The sequence below is a fragment of the Macaca fascicularis genome, chromosome 6 (assembly GCF_037993035.2).
Source record: "Macaca fascicularis isolate 582-1 chromosome 6, T2T-MFA8v1.1".
NCBI classification, from domain to species: domain Eukaryota; kingdom Metazoa; phylum Chordata; class Mammalia; order Primates; family Cercopithecidae; genus Macaca; species Macaca fascicularis.
The window spans coordinates 16044645-16059477 of record NC_088380.1 but is presented as its reverse complement, the minus strand read 5'-3'; the positions used below and the strand labels follow the sequence as shown (position 1 = coordinate 16059477).

The 14833-nt window shown below is 38.7% G+C and overlaps 1 long non-coding RNA gene across 2 annotated transcripts in view; it reads left to right on the top strand.

The window, feature by feature from the left end:
• Nucleotides 1-14833, top strand: part of LOC123573927 (uncharacterized) — a 232434-nt gene that overhangs the window by 28425 nt on the left and 189176 nt on the right. For both annotated transcript variants that reach the window (XR_012414509.1, XR_006698652.3), the window contains exon 3: nucleotides 12852-12926. This is a non-coding gene — a long non-coding RNA (uncharacterized lncRNA). The remainder of the gene's footprint in view (nucleotides 1-12851; nucleotides 12927-14833) is intronic.

Sequence of the window (14833 nt, the reverse complement as noted above, 5' to 3'; positions counted from 1 at the left end):
TATGGCTAGCCAGTTTTCCCAGCACCATTTATTAAATAGGGAATCCTTTCCCCATTTGTTAATTTTTGTCAGGTTCGTCAAAGATCAGATGGTTTTAGATGTGTGGTATTATTTCTGAGGGCTCTGTTCTGTTCCATTGGTCTATATCTCTGTTTTGGTACCAGTACCATGCTGTTTTGGTTACTGTAGCCTTGTAGTATAGTTTGAAGTCAGGTAGCGTGATGCCTCCAGCTTTGTTCTTTTGGCTTAGGACTGTCTTGGCAATGTGGGCTCTTTTTTGGTTCCATATGAACTTTAAAGTAGTTTTTTTGCAATTCTGTGAAGAAAGTCTTTGGTAGCTTAATGGGGATGACATTGAATCTATAAATTACCTTGGGCAGTATGGCCATTTCCATGATATCGATTCTTCTTATCCATGAGCATGGAATGTTCTTCCATTTGTTTGTGTCCTCTTTTATTTCATTGAGCAGTGGTTAGTAGTTCTCCTTGAAGAGGTCCTTCACATCCTTTGTAAGTTGGATTTCTAGGTATTTTATTCTCTTTGAAGCAACTGTGAATGGGAGTTCATTCATTATTTGGCGCTCTATTTGTCTTTTATTGGTGTATAAGAATGCTAGTGACTTTTGCACATTGATTTTGTATCCTGAGACTTTGCTGAAGTTGCTTATCAGCTTAAGGAGATTTGGGGCTGAGATGATGGGGTTTTCTAAATATACAATCATGTCATCCGCAAACAGGGACAATTTGACTTGCTCTTTTCCTAATTGAATACCCTTTATTTCTTTCTCTTGCCTGATTTCCCTGGCCAGAATTCCAACACTATGTTGAATAGGTGTGGTGAAAGAGGGCATCCCTGTCTTGTGCCAGTTTTCAAGGGGAATGCTTCGAGTTTTTGCCTATTCAGTATGATATTGGCTGTGGCTTTGTCATAAATAGCTCTTATTATTTTGAGATATGTTCTATCAATACCGAATTTATTGAGAATTTTTATCTTGAAGGGCTGTTGAATTTTGTCAAAGCCATTTTGTCAAAGTCAATTTTGCATCTATTGAGATAATCATGTGGTTTTTGTCTTTGGTTCTGTTTATATGCTGGATTATATTTATTAATTTGCATATGTTGAACCAGCCTTGCATCCCAGGGATGAAGCCCACTTGATCATGGTGGATAAGCTTTTTGATGTGCTGCTGGATTCGGTTTGCCAGTATTTTATTGAGGATTTTTGCATCGATGTTCATCGGGGATATTGGTCTAAAATTCTCTTTTTTTGTTGTGTCTCTGCCAGGTTTTGGTATCAGGATGATGTTGGCCTCATAAAATGAATTAGGGAGGATTTCCTCTTTTTCTATTGATTGGAATAATTTCAGAAGGAATGGTACCACCTCCTCATTGTACCTCTGGTAGAATTCGGCTGTGAATTCGTCTGGTCCTGGACATTTTTAGTTGGTAGACTATTAATTATTGCCTCAATTTCAGAACCTGTTATTGATCTATTCAGGGATTCAACTTCTTCCTGGTTTAGTCTTGGGAATTTATCCATTTCTTCTAGGTTTTCTAGTATATTTGCATAGAGGTATTTATAATATTCTCTAATGGTAGTTTGTATTTCTGTGGGGTCGGTGGTGATATCCCCTTTATCATTTTTTATTGTGTCTATTTGATTCTTCTGTCTTTTCTTCCTTATTAGTCTTGCTAGCGGACTATCAATTTTGTTGATCTTTTCAAAAAAACCAGCTCCTGGATTCATTGATTTTTTGAAGGGTTTTTTGTGTCTCTATCTCCCTCAGTTCTTCTCTGATCTTAGTTATTTCTTGCCTTCTGCTAGCTTTTGAATGTGTTTTCTCTTGCTTCTCTAGTTCTTTTAATTGCGATGTTAAGGTGTCAATTTTAGATCTTTCCTGCTTTCTCTTGTGGGTATTTAGTGCTATAAATTTCCCTCGACACACTGCTTTAAATGTGTCCCAGGGATTCTGGTATGTTGTGTCTTTGTTCTCATTGCTTTCAAAGAGCATCTTTATTTCTGCCTTCATTTTGTTATATACCCAGTAGTCATTCAGTAGCAGGTTGTTCAGTTTCCATGTAGTTGAGCAGTTTTGAGTGAGTTTCTTAATCCTGAGTTCTAGTTTGATTGCACTGTGGTCTGAGAGACACAGACCAGATTGATTGTTCAAGGTCCACTCCAGACCCTGTTTGCCTAGGTATCAGCAGCGGAGGCTGCAGAAGAGTGAATATTGCTGAACAGCCAATGTTGCTGTCTGGTCGTTCCTCTGGAAGCTTTATCTCAGAGGTGTACCCGGCCATGTGAGGTGTGAGGTGTCAGTCTGCCCCAAGTGGGGGATGTCTCCCAGTTAGGTTACTCGGGGTCAGGGACCCACTTGAGCAGACAGTCTGTCCATTCTCAGATCTCAAACTCTGTGCTGGGAAAACCACTACTCTCTTCAAAGCTGTCAGACAGGGACATTTATATCTGCAGAGGTTTCTGCGCCTTTTGTTTGGCTATGCCCTGTCCCCAGAGGTGGAGTCTACAGAGGCAGGCAGGCCTCCTTGAGCTGTGGTGGGCTCCACCCAGTTTGAGCTTCCCGGTGGCTTTGTTTACCTACTTAAGCCTCAGCAATGGCCCCCCCAGCCTCACTGCCAGCTTGCAGTTAGATCTCATACTGCTGTGCTAGCAATGAGGGAGGTTCCATAGGCGTGGGACCCTCCAAGCCAAGTGCAGGATATAATCTCCTGGTGTGCTGTTTGCTAAGATCCTTGGTAAAGCACAGTATTAGGGTGGGAGTGATGTGATTTTTCAGGTGTTGTGTGTCATTGTTTCCCTTGGCTAGGAAAGGGAATTCCCTTCCCCCTTGCGCTTTCTGGGTGAGGGGATGCCTCGCCCTGCTTTGGCTCTCACTCATTGGGCTGCACCCACTGTCCTGCACCCACTTTCTGACACATCCCAGTGAGATGAACCCAGTACCTCAGTTGGCAATGCAGAAATCACCCATCTTCTGTGTCGCTCACACCGGGAGCTGGAGGCTGGAGCTCTTCCTATTCAGCCATCTTGGTGTGGATCCCATAATTGTTTATAAGACCATTGCAATCTTGCTTCTAAATCCTAACAAAGTTCCTATAAGACATGAAAATTACAGACTAGTCTTTCTCATTACAATGGATGCTAAAATGCCCAATGACATACTAACAAATCAAATTTAGAATTGTATACTAAGGATAGTATGTAAGGACTTCATGGTGGTTGTAGGAATGCAAGAGAGATTTACTACTCAAAAATTAATTAATTCCATTTACCACATTAACTTTTAAAAAGATAAAGACATAATAATCTTAATAGATGCAGAAAAATATCTTATAAAATTCAATAATAATTTGTGGCAAAAACTCTTAGCAAGCAAGGAATTGAGGAAAATGAAAAATAAACAGCATTTATTTGAATGTTTCACAGAAAATGTTAAATTTAATGATCATGAATTTAGGAATTAAAAAACAAATACCCAACATGACCACTTCAATGTTTTACAAGGGATCTCTGCCTGTGCAATAAAGCAAGGAAAAGAAATGAAGGGCATAAGCATTAAATTCATTTACAAATAACATTGTTGTATATCTAGAGAATCTAAAATGATCTCTAGCTAAACTGTTAAAATCAATATGCAAGTCTTTCCAAGTCATTGAAGATAAGCTGAATATGAAAAAAATACAAAAAGAAACAGTTTACAATAACATAAAAAATCAGATACCAAAGAATAAGCCTAAAACCATATAAGTTCTGTACACTGAAAACTGCCACAGTTTCTAAGCTAAATGGATTAGAAATCAGTATTGTAAAAATTGTCAATTATCTAAACATCCAAATGTCTATAAATTCAATACAATGTTAAAGATCTAAATAAGAAATATTATATAAATTGATAAGTTGACTAAAATTTATGTGGAAATAATACAAAGGGCCAAGAATAGTTAAGGCAATCTAGTAGGATAAATGTGGAAAACTTCTTAACTACTTAAAGCTGCTATTAGGACCTATAGTCCAGCTATAGTAATTAAAACAGTGTGCTACTGGCACAAGAATAAATTGATGGAATAGGACAAAGAACTCACAAACAGATCTACACATAAATATTCACTTGAAATATGATAAAAATGATGCTGTATTATAGGGGAGAAAAGTCTGGCTTAAAAGACTCACAATATATGTAAAGTTCCTCATTCATTTGAAACAAAACACTGAGTAATCTTTTTAAGGTGATGAAAATGGTCTAAAATTAAGTGTGGGGATGATTGCACAACTCTGTGAATATACTAAAAGCTATTGAAATATAAATATTACATGGGTAAATTGTATGGTAAATGAATTATGTTTCAATAAAACTGTTAAAAACAAAAACTTTAGGCAAATTTCTAGTCCACAGAGTAAGCAGGTGTAACCAAAGCAGATCCTAGCAGACTTCCTTGGTGAGAAGACAAATCTGAGAGTCTAGGGAGACCAAATATAAGAGTACCCAAAGTGAAAAGGTTGCACAGTGAGAGAGAACTCAAAAATTTGCAAAGGATCTCCTTGAGTATTCAGCATTGACCAGTGCATGTCACAGAAAGAACTGCATGAAAGGATCAGAATAGGAACAAGAGCTCAACATATACAGGGACAAGAATAGTAACTCTTCCCAGTGGCAAGGAAACCTCTTGATTCATGGGGCAATGGGTAGAGTACTCCAAAGGGGTTTGTCTCAACAGTGAAAAAATTTGCCTTACTGATTTGATTCTAACAAGTCTTATAAACAAGATTCTAAATGATCAAACTATTTCCATTTAACTTAAATGCATTATAAAACAAAGCTCACAATATCCTTTGACTCACTAAAGTTTCTAATTTTCATGAAGTCCAATTTGTCTATTTTGTGGTTGTTGTTGCTCATGCTTTTGACATCACATCTAAAAAATTAATTTGCTAAATCCAAGATCATAAAGATTTACTCCTATATATTTTTACAGTTTAATAGTTTTAACTCTCGGTTGTTGACCAACTTGTCAGTCAATTTTTGTTTATTTTATGAGGTAGAGATCCAATTTCATTCTACTGTACGTTGATATCCAGTTATTTCAGCACCATTTGTTGGAAAAATTGTTTTTCCCATTGAATGATTTTGGCACCCTTGTGAAAAATCAAGTAGCCATAGATGTATGAAGTTATTTCTAGATTCTACATTTTATTCCATCTATATGTCTATCCTTATGCCAATATCACATTGTTTTGATTACTGTAGCTTTGTACTAAGTTTTGAAATCAAGACGTGTGATTCCTCCAACTTTGTTTTTTGTCAGTGTTATTTTGCTTACTTGGGATCCTTTGCAATTTCATGTGAACTTGAGAAACAGCTTCTCCATTTCTCAAAAAAAAAAAAAAAAAAAAAAAAAAGCTCATTAAAATTTTGAGAGGGATTGCATTGAATCTGTAGATCACTTTGGGTAATAATGTCATCTTAACAATATTATGTCTTCCCTCTCATAAACATAAAATATCTTTCTATTTATTTAGGGCTTTAGTAATTTCTTTTAGTAATGTTTTATACTTTTCAGTGTACAAGTCTTGCACCTCCTTCATTAAATTTATCACTAGTCATCTTATTATTTGGGATGTTATTATAAATGGAATTGTTTTCTTAATTTTATTTTTGGATTATTTATTGCTAGTTTCTAGAAATATAACTGTTTTTTGTGTATTGATCTTGTATCCTGCAATTTTGCTGAATTCATTTATTTATTCTAATAGTTTCTTCCTGGATTCTTTAGGATTTTCTGTAAAATACCAAAAGCATAATGCATAAAAGAAAAGCCTGATAAATTGAACTTCATTATAGTGAAGAAAATCTGCTCTTTAAAAGCTACTGTTAAGTAACTGAAACAAGAGGGAGAATTCATTTGCAAACTTTTCATCCAATAAGAGACTTATTTTCAGAACGTATAAAGAACTTTTCAAAATCAATAAGAACCAATGATCTAATTAAAAAAATGGGTAGGAGGTTTGAATAGACACTTCACCAAAGAAAATATATGGATGCCAAATAAGCACATGAAAAGATGTTCAACATCATCAGTTGTTTGGGAAATGCAGATTAAAACCACGGTGAGACACCACTACACACCCACTGAAGTGACTAAAGTTAAAAAGATACTAATGACACTAATTTTGGTGAGAAAATGGAAGACATGGGGCTTTCAAATACAATTGATAAAAATGTAAAATTTTACAAGCACTTTTGAAAACAGTTGGCAGTTTCATAAAAAAATCTATACACACATATATATGTATATGCATATATGTGTGTGTATATGTGTGTGTGTATATATATATATATATATTTGTGTACACATATATATGACTCAGTCATTCTACTCCCTGGTACTTAACCAAGAAAAACAAAAGCATGTATCCAGGCAAAGACTTGTACATGAATGTTCATAATAGCATTATTTATAATAGCCAAAACCGGGAAACAACTCAAATGTCCATTAATAGATAAGTATATAAACAAATTGTGGTTCATCTCTGCAATAGGATGCTATTCAGGAATAAAAAGGACTGAATTATACACACCACACACACACACACACACACATACACATACACACACACAAAGATGAACCTCAAAAGAACTATGCTGGGTGAAAAAAGCTAAAGAACAAAAGAGTACAGACTGTATTATTTCATTTGTATTAATATAAAATTATAGTAAATGCAAACATTTATAATGACAGAAAGCAGATCAGTGGTTACCTAGGGACCAGGTTGGAGGTGTTCAGAGGGCCCCAACTAAGTTTGCAGAGGTCACCAGAAAACTTTTAAAGACGATGAATCTGTTTATTATTCTGGTCGTTTTTTTTAAATTCATCAAATTATACAGTTTAAATACAGTCGGTTTATTTTATGTAAATTGTATCTCAATAAAGCTTTTTTATATAAGGAAATGTCATATAAGAACAGAGTTGTGAAGAGCAACACAAACACTTGGAAACAACATTTGCAAATGTAAACAACAATTGCAAATTTGAACAAAGAGAGATGAAAAAGAGCTTAAACTATTGGTCATATGCAAAACAATAAACTACCACTTAAGAAGAAAAGAAAGAAAGTAGTTTTTACTTTGGAGAAATCCTCACATATACCCTGAACCAAAGATAACAAGATTGAATATTAGTGATATTTATTTGAGCTAATGAAAATTGGAGGAAAATGGAAAAACAAAGCTAAGAATAATCGACAAAAGTAGAAAAACAGATTAAAATTAAAATGGTGACAAATTGAGAAATATAAAAATGCCTTGGTAAAGCCATCACTTGATTGGAGACTAGAAAGGAAAAAACAAAAGAAAACCACAGAAATTGGTTTTTGCGAGTCACAGATTCCTGTCCACTGTGAGTATTGGCATGGCCTGGGGAAAAATCATCATATAACATCAAAGTAGAACAGAAAAATGGTGAAGAAGGAAGAGCAGGAAGGAAGGCCATTTATTGGATAAAATGCAACAATAATAATACATTAAATGCACTGGATATATTAAGACTAAACTAGTAATCTGAAAAATAAAACAGTTTGGAGCCTGCAAATCTCCTCTTTTTTTATTATTATTATTATACTTTAAGTTCTAGGGTACATTTATGCAAGACGGATCTCAATATTCATTTGTTTCTTTATATACAAAAATACTTAATGAAAGCTTACCATGTGCCAGATAACTGTTCCAAGTCCCGAAGCTACATCAGTAAATAAAACAGATTAAATACATACTCTCATGGAACGAACTTACTTATTTATTCATTTACGTTTATTTATTTTATTTATAAATGTTAAACTGATTAAACCACTTGTGAGTATATTAAAATAGTGTCATTCTTATTTGGACGAAACAGCAAACTTTAACATGATGCTTTAAAAAGATTTCTGCTTTTTCTAATGAGTGTATTCTGAGAGTAGATATCAGTAGTAGTTATTAGGAACTGTTTTTGTTCTTCAGTTTAAACAAAAAGGATAAAGAGGCTATCTTTACATGCCTGCAGGAGTGTAAAGCTCAAATAAATGCTTTCTAAAAATAAAACGTTATTGTCAATCCTTTTCATCCTTTTTGACATTGCTGCAGTTTCTTTCACTATCTCAGCTTTCTCTGGGTGAGAAAAGAGTTGAAAATCCTCTGCCAGATGGGTAGTTCAAAAGTCAGGATTGTAATATTGTTGCCTAAAGAATTCCCAACACCAGGGAATCTCCCAAAGAATGCTAAGGCCATGCTTCTTCACAGCCCCTGCCGTGCTACGCAGGCAGCAACCCCGTTCGACCTCCAACAGAAACATGAAAGTGAGAAATTATCTACAAAACGTGAAGCCATCCTTACTGGGACTTCCTTATCAAAAATCAGGATATTCGGTTTGGCTAAAACTTTCCGTTTTTTTAAAAAAGACATTTTCTTTCATTGATGCTAGATGTGCCTGGTTGGAAGTTTGGCTAAACAACCGAGAAAAACAGAATTTTTAAAAGGAAAAGCATTCTACAACAACAAAATATGGAAACACTCAAAGTGTTTTTCTTTTAGTAGAAAATATTTCATCTCCTTATGCAATGTTGCCTCTATGGGAGTTGGCTTTGAATTGGCACGAAAACGGCAAAAAATTGATGTGTCCCTGTATTTAGAGAAAGTTAGAAATGCATTATTCTCTTACAACTCTCCCCACAAGCAAGAAAATAATCTTCTTTAATTTTATAACTGGTTTACTGTAAGTAGAAGAGTATGACTTCTCTTTGCCCTTTCCCTTTTCCCAAATAAAAATCTCCCCCCTCAAGGGAAAGTTTAATTGTATTTCTCATTTGGCCAAACGACTAAAAATTCCATAGCATACTCGATTGTACGTACAAATTATTCTATCTTCAAATTAGAAGAAATTGTCTATTTTATCCCTAACAGAATACACTCCAAGTTTTAGAAATGTTAGATAAAAATCTCTAAAGCTATTTTGGCCTCATCTCTGCCTTCACATCCTAGCCATCCCCACTTCTAAATGCAAAGAAATGCTGTTTTTAAAATAGCTTTAAGCTATCTCTTTACCCCCAATGCTTTTTAGTTTATAAAAGCAAAACCTTATTTTGCTTATTGGCCCTTAAAATAAAATTTAATGTTTCCTTGGACTTATGGTTACCAAATCAAGGAAATTTATAGCATCCGTATTTTTGTGTGATGTGCAGAATATCAAGACACATATTGTGACTATTTGGTCTTATGTACTATATCTGTGAAAAATCATTCAGTTATTTCTGTAGAGTGATGATGTCTCTCACAAGGAAAGTAGGTTTCAAATACTCTTGAATACAGAGAAGAAAAAAGTATACATGAGTGCTCATCGAAAGAGAGAAGCCACTAGAAGGTAAGAGTTAGAAGTCAATGCAAAAAAGCCAAAGGATATTTGGATTGTCACTTTTTATGAAGTGCTAACAAGGAAAAGGGTAAAGCTGCAAAAACCCACTCTTTAGATGTCTTACTGCTTGAATTTTTCTGACATGAGGTTATGGAATATGAATGTTCTTGAACAAATCTTTTAATAACTAGAGCCTACATGTTGCCTTTAAAAAAAATATTGATTTGCCTCTTGGAAGAGAACTCCAAAGCCATAATTGTCTGACTTTTTATTTAGCTTGGGCTAAAAGGCAAATCCTATACATATGAACATGCCAATGCCCTCCAAAAGAGCTCTTTAGCCAAACCAATTTCTCTTTGCCAGAAATTAAAAGGAGCACAAAGCTATTTTAATGTTCCAGGTTTCAGAAGATTTAAACAAAGATATTTGTCAAAATCAGATCGAGTCGGTTTCCTGGGACACCATCTGTCCAGAGGTCTAAGACCACTTTAGAAGATAAAGATTCCCATTCTCATCCCATGTGACCCTGCCTCTCATCATCTGAGGACTCCTTCGGAAAAGAAGCTAAGCTCTCTGCATTCAGCTTCACCATCTGCACTCATAGAAAAGTCCAGTGTTTTTGTTTTAGTTTGCTGTATTTATTTTAATTTGTTATAATATTCAATTAAACTAAAACAAAGTTTGAAGAAAGGTGATCTGTTCTCTCTTTTGTTCGAACAGTCGGTGAAAGGGGTCTCGAGTGGTGATGTGTGCATCTTCAGAGACTAACACTAGTTACCAGTTACTACTTCCTTCCAATCCCAGCAATTCTGACCTGCCAGTTATTAATAATACTTCCAACCCGTTGGTGTCTACTAATCAGAGGCACCTGGCATCTGCACCCTGTGTATAGTTTTAATTGATTTATTATAGACATTTTACAGTGGGAATTCTACAAAGCCTGAGATCATTATTACCTCTATCTGTGTTTTTGTTTGTAAAGACTGAAAACCAAAAGGCCGGGCGTGGTGGCTCACACCTGTAATCCCAGCTCTTTGGGAGGCCGAGGCAGGTGGATCACCTGAGGTCGGGAGTTAGAGACCAGCCTGATCAACATGGAGAAATCCCATCTCTACTAAAAATATAAAATTAGCCCGGGCATGGCGGTGCATGCCTGTAATCCCAGCTACTCAGGAGACTGAAGCACAAGAATTGCTTGAACCTGGGAGGCGGAGATTGCAGTGAGCCAAGATTGTGCCATTGCACTCCAGCCTGGGCAAGAAGAGTGAAACTCCATCTTAAAATAAATAAATACATAAAAATTTTAAAAAGAGACTGAAAACCAGTTTATCGTAAGAAGGAAACAATAATAGATCTTCCTCTAAGGAAAACACTAGGTAAAGGGAGGAGCCTAGGATTTATTTTGATATGAGGTGCAAGGCAAAGACAATTCTAAACTCATCTCTCCATAAACGTTTCAAGTTCTTTTCGCATTGCAAAACATGCATGTTACCTAAAAACCACCTCCCCCTAAAGGTGTGTATTTCTTTTACAACTTAAAATGAACTTAACTGGATATTTCCAAAAGAGATCTTAAAGCCTAAAATGTGAATGTTCTTGAACAAATCTTTTAATAACTAGAGTCGACATGTTGCCTTTAAAAAATGCTGATTTACCAGACACTCTGAAATGTAAATATAAATTTAAGAACACAGAATTGTGAATCCCTACTCTGAAATCTCAGCTCTGCTCTCTTAGACATCGACTCTTCTTGTACCATTCCAGAAGGAACAAAGGCTGAGCTGGTTTGAAGGTGAGATTATCCTCCAGGAGCTTATACTAGACTCCACAGAAACTGGAAATGGGACTTGCATTTAAGGCCTTATATATATCCTGTTCCCAAATTGAGCAAATTTGCCTGATTTGAAACGAACAAGAACTTTTCTGGCTGCCCCCGAGTTTAACATGCAGAGCAAAGAAGATGAATTTTCTCCTCTGTGTGCTCCAGATGCTGACCAGATGTGTGTGCGAGGCAGCCCACTGGCCTGTTGGGGGATGTCTGGACATTTTACACTACAGTCAATCTCTGTTTTAGTATCATTCAAAGGCAATTTGCTTAAAACAGAAATTATTGAATGTGATTATTGTCACTTGTAAACGGCCGTGTTGTAGCAGATGATGACTTCTTCTTGGTCTCTTCACACTTTAATACTGCTTCCCACTTTTAAATGAATTCACAATCTCGGACCATCCTTGAAGACTCAGCTTCCATGTCAGAGCCTCCAGAAGCCTCACTCCTTCCCATCGGTTGACACCGTCATGCTTCTGTGGGATTTCCACTCTGCTCTGCATGCCACTGTGTTATTCCGATAAAACAGCTTCCTTGTCTTCTCAAGAATTCTCTGCCTGTGGCAATTCAAGCCTACTCCTACCTCAGCTGAAGCCTGTGACTCACACCTCACTGAAGTGACAGAGTTCTGTGAGTGGAACATGTTGCCCTTCACACCCCCAGCCCCCGTGCACAATTGTTTTAGAAATATTACTACGTTCCTGCCAGTATCTAGACCGGGACCCAGCAAACGATGGCGCATCAGCCAGATCTGGCCTTCAGCGTGTTTTCATACGGCCCACCAGCTTACAGTGGTTTTTACATTTTTGAATAACTGGAAAAAGTAGATGAATAATATTTTATGACACATGAAAATTCTATGAAATTCCAACTCCAGTGTCCATAAATAAAGTCTCGTTGGAAGCCAGCCACACGCATGTGTTGACTTATTTTCTGTGGCTGCCCTCCTGCCATAGCAGTGGTGCTGTAGCAGAGACCATATGGGCCTGGAAACTCAAAATATTTACTCTCTGGCCCTTTGCAGGTTTGCTGACCCCTGACTTAGACAAATCTTCTTTCTTCTTTCTTGTAAAACAAAGGGAGGCCCTCTCTTGTCTTCAAAGGCCAAACCTCCCATGTGTCCCCTTTGCCTACACATGTGCCTCCCTTGAACTTACCCTTTGATCCCCTAAGCCCTGTCTCTGTTCTTTTTGCTGCCAGCCTCTGTTGACACCACATTCCTTATTTTCTTCCTGCCTTTCTGCTTCATCACTTTCCAACTTAGTTTTCGTGTCCTTATCTTCAAATGTCAGAATTCCTCAAGAATCAGTCCAGGCTTTCTTCACTCTCTTTCCTCTCTCTATGGTAGTCTCCTCAATTGCCATGTGATACAGTTTGCATATTTGTCCCCTCCAAATCTCATGTTGAAATGTAATCCCTAATGTTGGAGGTGGGGTCTGGTGGGAGGTGGTTGGGTCATGGGGGCAGATCCCTCATGAATGGCTTGGTGCCCTTCCCATGGTAACGAGTGCATTCTCACTGAGTTCATCCAAGATTTGGTTGTTTAAAAGTGTGTGGCATCTCTTCCTTCCCTCCTTCATGCATCCTTTCTGACCATGTGACACACAGGCTCCTCTTCTTCTTTCAGCCGTGACTGTAAGCTTCCTGAGGCCTCACCAGAAGCAGATGCTGGCACCACACTTCCTGTACAACCTGCAAAACTGTGAGCCAATTAAACCTATTTTCCTTATAAATTATACAGCTGCTGGTATTCCTTTATAGCAATGCAAAAATGGTCTAGTCCACCATGGTTCTAAACACTGTTCCCACGCTGAAGCTTCTGAATGTTATCTTCAGTCCCGACCTCTCCTCTGAGACACAGTGTCACATATCCAAATGGTAACATGGCATCCACACTCCACACAGTTTTAATGTGTCCTGAACTGAACATTGGTTTTCCCATGTAAATCTGTGCTGAATCAAGTCTTTCTCATCCACCCCGTGGCTTAAGCTGGACAGCTAGGAGCTGGCCTTGACTCTCTACCACTCACCACATCCAGTAAGTCCTGCTGATTCTGCTTCCGAGATGCATCTGGACTGTTTCGTGGATATCCTTATTTAAACTATCTCATTCTTTCTGGACTGTAACTGCCTTCTAACTGGTATGGCTGTTCCCTCTCTTGCAGCCCTAACATGCATCCAGCATAATGTTTAGACTCCTTTGCCAACATTCTCTTTATTACCTGTTTGATCCGGAGGTGAAACTGAGTCCAGAAGCTGGTGGGCTGAGCCCAGCCAACCCCTCTCAAAGAACTAGGCTGTTTCTGAGAGTTTCAGCTAGAGCTCGTGGTCAGGATGTGGGATAAGAAGGCTGCAGTTGGTGAGACCACTTTCTGGGACCCAAGGGCTCGATTTGCAGCTGAGCCTAGGCTGGGAGCACATGTGATGAGTAGGGGCAGAGTCCTTATAAATCAAGGGAATGAGATAATAAAAAACAAAATCCATCACCAAAAACTGTAGGACTCAGGTGAGTGTGGGGGCCACTTCTGTGCACAACTCCCTCCAGGAATTTCTCAAGAACAGAAACAGCAGAGATAAAATTAAGAGATGCAGGGGAGACCCCCAGCCAAGGGCCCATAGCTTCCCCTTGCACATGGCCATGAAGGTGACCCAGTGAGAGCCACTGGGCCTTGTCTGCCCCCACCCTATGGAGATGCAACAGTGTCAGGAACAGAGGCAAGGCCAAGAGATGAGACAGAAGGGTGGGGGTGGGGAGAAGTCCCCATGTGGAATTAGCACATGCCCAGATGAGTGCTGATAATGAAGACCAAGCACCAAAGAGACAGCCGACCCCTCTCTGCAGTTGCCTCCCTACTCCTAGCCCTGGGTCATCCTCCCTCTACCCAACAGTGGGGTCGGGGGAGGGATGGCACCCACTTTTGAGGAAGAGAATAAATGTCCTCACGGCAGCTGCGGAAGGGAATGTCCAGCTCTGGGGAAGGAGCAGGGACAGTGACCCCGTCCTCATCTCAGCAGCCCCAGAGCAGCTCCCACTACTCCTGGCCCCCAGCTGCCCAGACCTCAAGCCCCTAAAGGCCTCCTCTGTTGGTGGTCTGGAGAGGAGAGGGTAGAAACCCGAAGTGGGCTCAGCCCAAGGCACTGACCAGAACATTCCTCCCCTGCCCCAGCATGCTGTGTCCTGAGCAGCTGTCTTGGGTCATGTCACATATCCAGTTTCCCTGGCCCAAGGGACAGAGAGAGAAGGTAGCTGTGGGGATTTTTTTCCTTTCCTTTTTTCTTTTGGTAATAACAATGTGTTAATTCTGGTGACATGTTCCATGCAACCGCAGTACTGATATGGAAGGGGGCAGAGAAGTGCTGGGTAGAGAAGGGCGGGAGTCCGTGGTGAGGGCTCCACCCTGGGGCCTGTGCCCGTGGACCTAAGTGAAAACGGGCACTCCTGTTTTTTGCCCCTAATGTTGCATTTTCCAAGACCACTCTGGACTGCCATGCCTCTAGTCCTGTGCTCATATAAACCCAAGACCTTAGCAGGCACACACGTAAGTGGTGGAACGTCAAGAGGAGCAGAGGAAGAAAGCGGCAGAGAATGGTGAAGAGGAGCAGAGAGCA